We start from the raw sequence: 10,053 nt of genomic DNA on the forward strand, positions 1-10,053 counted from the left end.
GGAACGAATTCTGAAGCGAACACGTTGAAGCGGTTCCTGGAGCAAAGGTCGTAGCAATCTCACACACATGCTCAATCATAGATTACACACCTTTGAGAACAGAGTCCCCAGAAAGTAATAACGCACAGCTCGACCAATTGATGTTCAGTCACATTTGGATTTTGACAACCTAACGCCCGAATTCTGAATCCCTTGAATAATCATTCGGATGTTCATTGTTTCGCTCCTTTTGAGTTGTGGCCATGTTCATCTGATTTTTGGCAAGAAATTCCTGTATCTCTTTATTAAATCGATAATGGTAATAGGAGGTTGGCCTCTTATGGATCCTCCGGTCTCTCGTCCTGATGGTGGAGCGGCAGCAGCTCTGGTGACAACTGGGGGCGTCACACTTGAAGAAACATTGAGGGGTGGCGGCAGCGGCTCTGGTGATCAGAGGTGTAACGTCTGAGGGAACGCTTCCTATGCCGCTGGTGTTGATAATGCTGACAGGTGGTACATTCATGTTACTAGAAGGAATGTTGACATCAAGGGCGTTTTCAGCACCGGCGACATCAGGGTTTGTTGCTGACCGGGACCTGAGCTCTACCATATTGAAATTGAGATTGACAAATGAAATTGAAAATTAGGTATTGATACTGCAACCGAGAGATTAATCTCCCACTGTGGCCGTCAATTGTTTGTGGGTAAAAACTGTTTCTGCTGGTTTTGGTAAATTTGGGTGTGTGGATGAGAAACAAATCGAAACATTAAACAAATGCACTGCATGGAAGTACTTTAGATTCGAGAGATCAATCTGTACAATCCTGGCCTAAAAAAAGAAATGGTCGTTCCATTATTGCTTCGTGTAAGGACCCTCAAGCTCGTCAACGCTATTACGCTAGTCAAGAGATGATTTGGCCGTTAATAACTCGATTAGTTAACACGAATACTAATTTATATGAATTAATCTAACAACGATCTAGATACGAAACTAGTACAGTTGGATATAAATCTAAAAGTTATGAGCAATGGGCTACTCGAACGTGTCATTCGGATACCAGACGAAGAAGTAATCATCAGATTGATTTGAAGGGAAAAATAGTTTTTTCATAAATAGACCGACCTGGGCTCCCCTTAGCGAAGTGAGTGGTTGCAATAGTATTTTCCTTTGGTCTTACCTAGACCGACTCGAGAAGAATAAATCATTCTTATCTGCATTCTTCTTCTTTCTTCTTACACTTTCTCGTGCTCCTTTTCTTTCTTCTCTTCTATGTATCTTTTCTTCTTCAGTCGAGTGAGAATTTGAGAAATCAAATTAGTGATTGAGAGATCGAGTATAGAGGGGGAAGGATTGTGTAGTAACTGTTGTTTATGGCGTTGATGTTCATCGAGCTCGGGAAAGAAGAAGCTGATGCTGTTAATCAGAAATTAGGGTTTACAAGAAACTCATATGAAGATTAGAAGATGTGAAATTGATAATTTAGAAGACTGATTGGAGATGGGTTTTACCTGAATTAGAGTTTGAGTTTAATGAATTGATTGGAATCGGTAGTTAGGGTTTGTTTATTTTTTTAATGGAGGTCTAAGAATTGAATTAGAGTTCGAATGAGGACTGTTAGTGATGATGGGAGTGTTCCGGTGTTGGAAGAACTGAATCAGTGAGTCGTTGTAATCTTAAGAAGAATTCCAGTTAAGAAAGAAGAGGAAATTTAATTCTAATTGCTGGAAACAGAACTTACTTGAGGTAATTGTTTTCTCCGTAACTTAGTAAAGATGTGAATTTCAGTTAATGGTTTTATAGATTATGGATATTGTTAAGATTGAATTGAAGCTAAAGTTTATATCTTAAGTATTTTGAGGATTGATACTGTGTTTAGTCTCAATTGAAATTGCAGAGAAGATATGAATATAAATGTTGCAGATTATAGTGATGATTGTGTTAAATTGCAACTGAAGATTTGTATGTCTAAGATACCACAATTAAGAAACTGGATTTGGAGGTGTAAATGTGCAGGTGATAAGGTTGGTGTTGGAATTGATTTGGTTGATTTGTTATAAGGGGTGTATTGGTTGTAGAACTGAAGTTGTAGTTACTCTGTATTTGAGATGATATGAGTAATTCTTGTGAAGATGTACCTGGTGGTGGTGTGCCGAGTTAAGCTAAATAAGATGAAGTGTTCTAATAGATGAATTGAGAATTTATTTCATGTGGCGGTTCATGTGTGACAGGGATTTATGAATGGAGCTGTTGTTGATATGAGTTGCAGATGTGTTAATTGAGCTTTGCTCAGTTGGTAATGGTTGTGAGTTTTAGGTTGGTTGTTGGGTATGTGATAGAGATATGATTCTGGTATTGAGTTGTGTTTGAGTAGTGTTGATGGTTGGAGATGTTGCTGGTGCAAAGAATGGTGTATTCACAGTTGTAGATTGAATTTACTGTGAAAGATTGCTGCTACTGCAATTGCAGGTAGACATGGTCTTTGTTTGAAAATAGAATTTGAAGTTTGTTTACTTTATTTTGATTTGATGTTGAAATATAAATTGATAGATGAAGGTGTAAGAATTAGACTTAGAGCGACCTGTAACATGGTGTGCTTAGTTAAGCTTGCCTGACTGAATTGATTCAGTCTGACTTAGACTGTGTTTATGCCTGACTCGGTTTGTCTGAGTGAGTTAACTCAGTAACTAGGATCGGACCAGTCTTGACTCAGTGGACCTTGACCAAATCGACTAGTTGACCCTGGACTTGACCTGACCTTGGAACTTGACTGTTAGTTGACCCGTGACCGTCAGTTTGACCATTAGTGGACTCAGATAGACTGGACCTTAGTTGATGGGCTTGTTTAGTGGACTTGGGCTTAGAACCATTAGATAGATTTGTATGAAATAATGTCATGAGCCTTGTGTGAGCTTTTGGATAGAATCTTAGACTTCTTGTGTGATTAACAGTTAGTCTATATTAACAACGATCGATTCAAAGGACGAACCAGTGGATCGTGGATCTCGAGGTAGGCGTGGCTTGTCATCAAAACAGGTGGGAATACTTTTAACTCTTTTTGAAACCATTGTTGTTTCTTTTACAAAGGTTTATGTTTTACAAACTCATGCATCGTCTGTTTGTGCATTTCATACATTGTTTAGTTTATATTATGATTATTCTGTTGACTCTTTGAATCTTTTCATGAATTGTAAAGGACTTGTAATGTTTGTCACTATGAATTGTTATGGGAAATGAGAATGTAGGAATTACCTATAGGTACTAATATCCTAGTATTGGTTAGTGGCAGGTCCACCCACTAAAGCCCAGTAACCAGAGGTCCATAATAAAAAAAAAACAGTAAATGGACCCAACTTTTTAATCTCAGGTCCTGTACACGTGCGGGAACATTTATGTGTAATTTAAAAATACCATAAATAACCTTTCTACTTTACAGACCAATTCACAATTCATCATTCTTCATTTTCTCTATTGTCTCTCTCGATTTGAAGAGCTCTGGCGACTTGCGATGAAGATTCTTACGAGGTCTTTGATCGATTAATCAGTTTCTCCGCGCAAGATTTTGTTCCCTAGATTTATTCCTCTGTATCTCCTTCGATTGATCATTTCTAACACCCTAAAAAATGGTGAGATTCTTAATTTAGTCTTCTTTTTATTGTTTTCTTAGGGTTTTGATATTTTCAGTATCTTCTTCTTTGCTGTTCGAGTTCTTTTTATCATCAATTAATTGGTTTTTACTGAAATTTGAGTGATTTGTTGGATTCGATCTACTAGTTACAGTCTAGTAAAATAGATCTAATTTTGGATGTTTGATTGCTGATCCGTGAATTGGTTCGATGTAATGATCTGTTACGTTTGGTAGTGGATTAATGGATCTCACTTTGGCCACTGAAACGTTATAGGAAGAATTGATGTGTTGATTTGAGAACAAAAATTGTTATTGTTTAGATTATTCAGTAATATAGCCATAATTTTGTTTTTTGTTTCTTTTTTTTTTTGTTAAAATCATGATTGTTTGTTGTTACAGATTATTTGATTCAGTAGTGCATAAACGGTATACTGAAGAAAAAAACTGGTTTAATTTTGTTATATTCATTGTTTTATTACTTTTTTTGTTTGATCCTGAAGTACCTGTATCCAATACTGGAATGGAGTTGTTTTTATTCTGTTAGATTCATAGGTTTATAAGTTACTTTTGACATGCAGTTGATTTTTAGTTTACGAATCAGAAGTACATATATGGAATACTAAAAATAATTGCTTGGAATTCTGTTGTGTTCATAGTCATACTCAGTTAATTCATATGATCTAGCATTACATATGAAATACTGAATTGAAAGTGTTTCGGTTCTGATATATTCCTATGTTTCTGTTGGTTGTATATGTTTGTGCTTTTGGCTCTGAAATTGTTGTTAATTTTTGATGCGAGTTAATTTTTGATGTGAGTATATTTGGTTTACTGAAAAATCAGAGGCTGGTAATCTCCACATTACTACCCAATGCAGTATGTTCAAAATTATAGAATAAAACATATACAATACATAACAACTGTACTGGATTTTTGAGCAGTGCATAACAACTATACTGGATTTGTTATTGAAGTAATTTTTCTTCTTACTGCATACCCGTCTTCACACTACTACCCAACGCAGTATGTTTGAGACTAGAGTAGAACATACACTAAATAGCAGCTGTACTGGATTTTTTTAACAATGCATAACAACTGTACTTGAATTTTTAGATTTTAGATGTTTCTGATGTTGCATTTTTTTCTTTTTTTACAGGCATGGAGAGATAGTCTTTGTAGCTCCTGCAGAAATGCCTTCTACATGGATATGAAAGTGCAGCAGCAGCAGCTCAATGCTTACTAAACTTGTATAGGACAAGCTTTCATACACAGGTTCGCCCATAATTACAATATTTAGAAATTTGATTAGAATGGTAGTTATTTCGTGAAAGATTAATGTCATGGAGTACTAGCTTAACCTTGTGCATATGTTAATGCCAATGTTTCCACAATCCTAAACCTCGTTTAGCTTACATTCGATAGTCACAGTGTATATATACTGCACTGCCAAAAAGACACAATGTATATATATGTTGCACTGCTGAAAACTCTACACTCAAGAGAAAATCGTTGCATAAACGATGTACTTCGTACTTCCTAACTTTATATGTGGTGAAGCCTTCATACACATGTACAGATTTCATTACTGTCGGGAGTAGTTTAAACCAATGACTGAGTAGTGGTCCTTGTCAATGATTTAGCTGACAGTAGTGCTTCTAATATTGTTGTTTTTGATTTCATATTCAGAGTATTATCTTGAGTTTATTTTTTTATTTTTGGTAATTTTCGGTTTTGTTAAATTAGATCTTTGAGATCTTCGCTACGACTTCACTTAAATTTTTTCTATTCCGTTTCATTAATGGTGTTGATGGTGTTGTTCATTTTGTACTCAAAAGGTGGTGGTGCTACTAGACTTTACAAGCATTTGATGAACAAGCAAGAGATCTAAAGAAAACATCTACAAGATATGTAAGTCTATTCTTTCTTATTGTGTAAATTACAGTACACCATGATTTACTACATACTCATCTCTCTGTTGTGAAGACAAGTGCACCATTTTCCAAAATGAAATTTACATTAGCCTGATTTGTGTTTGTGCCGCATTATGCAAAGGTGTTAGATGGAATTAGTTATCTTTTCAAATGCTATCCCTGTTATGATACTTAAAATCCACTGAAATATGAGTGTAGCAAATATGTACTGACACAGATGTGAAAGGAAGAATTGTTATCTTAGTATTATGCAAAGGTTTTAGATGGAATTAGTTGTATTTTAGAATGCAATCCCTGTTATGATGTTTAAAATCCAATGAAAGTATGAGTGTAGCTAATATGTACTGACCGTTGTGACAAGAAGAATTTTCTTTCTTTGCATTACGCATAGGTTATGTTGTGTAAACATACCAATAATGTTACTATGAAATTTTGTAGATTTGCTGGCATTCTATGAATCGGGGAATAAGAATTTTTCATAGTACATAAATGACGTACTCCTAAAAATCAATTTCCATTTGTTACTATTGTATCTGCCACTTGATCTTATTTTGATTACACTTGCACGTAACTAAATACTCTTTTTAGAAGCATTTCTTTAAGTTCTCGATAACATTTTCATTAGTCGATGGTGTATATGCATGTAATAATTGACAAAGTAACTTGCCAAGCCGCCTTGCAAACAAGAAATTCCGAATACAATTTTCATATTCATAAAAATAAAAATTGTGAATTACATGGGTGTAAGCACCTCTGGTCTCTCTGCAGTATAACTATAGAGTATATAATTGACAATTGTCGTATTTGGTGAGCTACGGAGATTAACTCCTTTGGCCCATAATTTAATAGAAAATCACAGTGTATAAGCACTGCACTCCTGAGAAAATAAGTGTATAAATGATGTACTGTGATACTTCTCAGTGTATAATCGCCACCGGCCACACTCAAGAAAAAATCACTGTATAATTTTTATGTGTTATTTTTCAAATATATTGGAGGAGCCAAAACAAATAGTTTAGACAATCTGACTGAGGTTGCACTCTTAATTACTAATTTTGTCGGATTTGGCATTTCGTTTTTTGCTATTTGGGTAGCTGGTGTTAGGCGTTGTGGATTTGTAATCGCACTACGGATCTTTCAGTTGCACTAGATGAATTCAAAAGTTTTACTTAACATTGAGTGTTAGACTTCAATAACTTGTGTGTTTACCAGTAAGACTGATTTAACTTGTGTACCAAATCTCGATTGTTTAATATTGCCATTTAGTTTGTATTACAGGAACAAAAAGCTTTGGCAGAAGTTGTTTAATATCCAATCTTCTACTGATTTTGTCTTGTTTCGATTTGCAGTCGTTAATCATTGTCTTTTTTCTTCTAGGTACAGTACCGTGGTTAGCCGAGATAGTACTGGTAGTGTACAGTTTTGGGACGGTGAACAAAAAATTCCTTTCCAGACACATTCTTTGCCACAAGGGTAATGTCAATGCTTTGACATCTTCTCCTATTCATAATAAAGTATTTTTTTTGTTGGTTCCGATGGTCAGGTAATGATTAACAATTAGTGATTAGTTCCAAACTAGCTGTAAATTTGCATGAAGGTGTAACACATAGGTTGTTACTGAGGGTAGTTAAGTATGCTGATATATTCTTAATTTTTTTAGCATTTTATGCAATTGGAAATCGAAAATGGGATCAAGGGTGTGTTTCCCCTTGTAGACCATGGTAATTTAATTTGCGGCACCACTGTTGATAGCTAACTAGCATGATGATTGCAAGATTCCAACATGTTGTCATCATTTTCTAGTGTAGACAGAATATGCTCTTGTTTTGAGTACATATTTGCTGCACCAATTTTATAAATACATATTATGTGCCCCAATTAAACACAGATTCTTTACATTGCGAATACACTACTCGTGAAGCCTATGAAGCCACTAGCACTACAGTGGAATCTCTCAAGCTACTTTGCAGAGTAGTCATTAAACAGTACATATATGTTGTACCAACAATTGTGCCTCGTTCAATTCCCTGGATTTTGAGTGGTGCCTCATAATGATGAGGTCGCTGCTGACAGTGTTGGTGTAGACTCGAAGAGGACAGGTTGAATTGGATCTGACATTTTCGACATTTCTTATGATGAGGCTGTTGGTGCTTTGGGAGAATAAGGTTCAACGGAAGTGGAGCAGTAGGGAGTGTTTCGACTAGTGGTGTCTCGTTGGGTGGTAGTGAAAGCTGGAAGGGTGGTAGGGAAAGCTGGAAACTCGTGGCACTAAGCATATTCCACTAAGGTTTGTTTTATGTTATGGGAGGCATGTCCAGATTTACTGCCTACTGTGAGGATTCTTGAAAAAAGAGGATTCCAGTAACTAATGTCAATGGTAAATTTTGTAACTTGGAGGAGGAAAGTGCGAATCTAGTTGTCCAAAAGTTTATGTTATTTCTTTCTTTTTTATGTTTTTGTTTTACGTCTTGGTCTTGTTGAATGATCATTTTCTTATTTATTTGACACGCTCGACGCCAGGGGCTAAATATGTTTTTTCCATATTTTAAACAATATGGACCCTAAGCTAAGATTATTCTCCGGTTGGACCATGCTATAACTAATATTTTGGGACTGGGACCAAACAACAAATTTTCCAATGAGAATCTCCACGTGTGGTATATAGGATACGCTCCTTCATTTATATCTACATGAATTCAGATTTTATGCTTATGAGATGTGGAATTTGGCACTAATATAAACTAATAGGGTGTGTAAGGAATTGGTCGACACTCAATTTAGTACATTGTTTGAAGGAGTTTGTCCATATACATTTTTTGTGCATTTCCAGTGAATTAGTCACTTTGATGTTTGGGAAAACATGAAGTGTTTTCCAAATCTTGCTCATGATTTCTTTAAAGTTAAATGTTATTCCTGCGGGGCACCCCTTTTAGGGATGATATGCTCACCCTTTGCCACTTTCAGTTTCAGAGACAGATCATAGTTGCGCAGCGAAAACTTCGAGGATTTGACTCTGTTAATTATTTAACTTATGATATGTTTATTATGTTGTATATTATGTTTTATAAACCAAATGATTATTGTATATGTATCATTTGCGAGGAGTTCTTGTATATATATTTCTGAGCGGGGCTAGTATTGGTTTAAGTTTTGTAGTCGGTTTCTTAATTGAATGCTTAAGTAAATGATTTAGATTCTTAGTGCCTATTTATTTAGTTAATCTCTTGGATTAGTCAGCTGCTAGCTTAGGGGGCGCTACACTTCGGTCACAAAGTGAAGGAGAAGGGTTGGTCTTAGGGAGGGAAGCGAAGAAGGTTTTGAGACCAGAATGGTTAATTCTGAAGGTGTGGCTATTTTTGGACTTGTATCAGAATGTGGAACTGGCTTGCGGAATGTAAGCTATCAGTTCTTTGGTGTTTCCTGGATACTGTGTTGTTGTAACCAAACTGTTTCCGTTTGGTTGAAATAGGTAGAGCCTATTTATACAAGTCATATTGAATGCACCCTGATCTCGTAGAAAGTGGGAATGATTGAGTGATGGAGAAGTGGGGTCATGTGTAAATGCCAGAAAACCACGTCCCCATTATGAAGGAGACGGGTTAGTTTACACCCACTACTTCTTTCCGTCACTAACTTCCCTGCTTTCTGACACATTCTTATAATGGGCGTGTCGCACGCCGCACGCTGTAAACCGCCAGACCAATACCCTGATGAGTATCCCCCAGTTTGTGACATGTTTGATGTCTCGAGTGTTTTCGTGGAAAACGTGTAGCAGGTTGCTATGTGTGGCAATTCAAAGTCAGGAGACTTGCCGCAGGAGAATAGCATGTGATGCTATTAGGCTTGTCTTGGCTGGTCGCCTAAGACTTGCCACAGGCCTGTCAATTATGTGGAGAATTTGGACGGCTAAGATTGTGACCCATGAGAAAGGGTGGCCATTGATTATGGCCACATTCTGTTGGCGCCTGATAATGACACAATGGCGTGGTTGGCATAGTTTGTGCATTCCAGTGGCACGGTGGTACAAGTAGCGCCTGGCGTAGCCATGGCCACTATATTTTGGCATATTGGTGTTAGACCCAAATATGGCTTGGAAATATTAGTTCTAGTTTCCACATCAATCCCAATGCTCTGGGTAGCATGATTTGGATTGGTTGGCGTAGAAACTTTGCCTAAATTAGGGTTTGGCATGCCGAAACCCTAATTAGTGCGTGTGGCATGCGGCTGCGGCATGGTAACGCTTTTTTGTGCATACGGCGCCATATTCACGCCAAAGGAACTATAGTAAGGCCATAATGTGGAAACGACCACATGAGCAAGAGTTGCTATGAGTGGCTATGATATGACGCCATTCATAAGGTTTCACGGGTCCCGCATAGATCGTGGCATGTTGTGGGTCCTAAAGTGGTGTAATTTGAGCTACAACTGGAAATTAGGGTTTTGGTTAATTCGCCTAAAGCAGAGTCGTGTGACTAGAAAATCCTAATTTAAGCACATCATGGTGTTGGCCACGAAAA

General features: G+C 36.9%; 1 long non-coding RNA gene across 2 annotated transcripts; it reads left to right on the top strand.

Moving 5' to 3' along the window:
- Positions 1-1,221: 1,221 nt before the first annotated feature.
- Positions 1,222-8,086, top strand: LOC113350172. 2 transcript variants are annotated; one of them, XR_003360649.1, is made up of 7 exons: positions 1,222-2,446; positions 2,929-3,013; positions 3,469-3,603; positions 4,762-4,877; positions 5,441-5,513; positions 6,914-7,009; positions 7,425-8,086. It is a non-coding gene; the product is annotated as an uncharacterized LOC113350172 (long non-coding RNA). The 2 variants fall into 2 exon arrangements; XR_003360650.1 differs by lacking the exon at positions 3,469-3,603.
- The last annotated feature ends 1,967 nt before the right edge of the window (positions 8,087-10,053 follow it).

The sequence above is a fragment of the Papaver somniferum genome, chromosome 2 (genome assembly GCF_003573695.1).
Source record: "Papaver somniferum cultivar HN1 chromosome 2, ASM357369v1, whole genome shotgun sequence".
NCBI classification, from domain to species: Eukaryota; Viridiplantae; Streptophyta; class Magnoliopsida; order Ranunculales; family Papaveraceae; genus Papaver; species Papaver somniferum.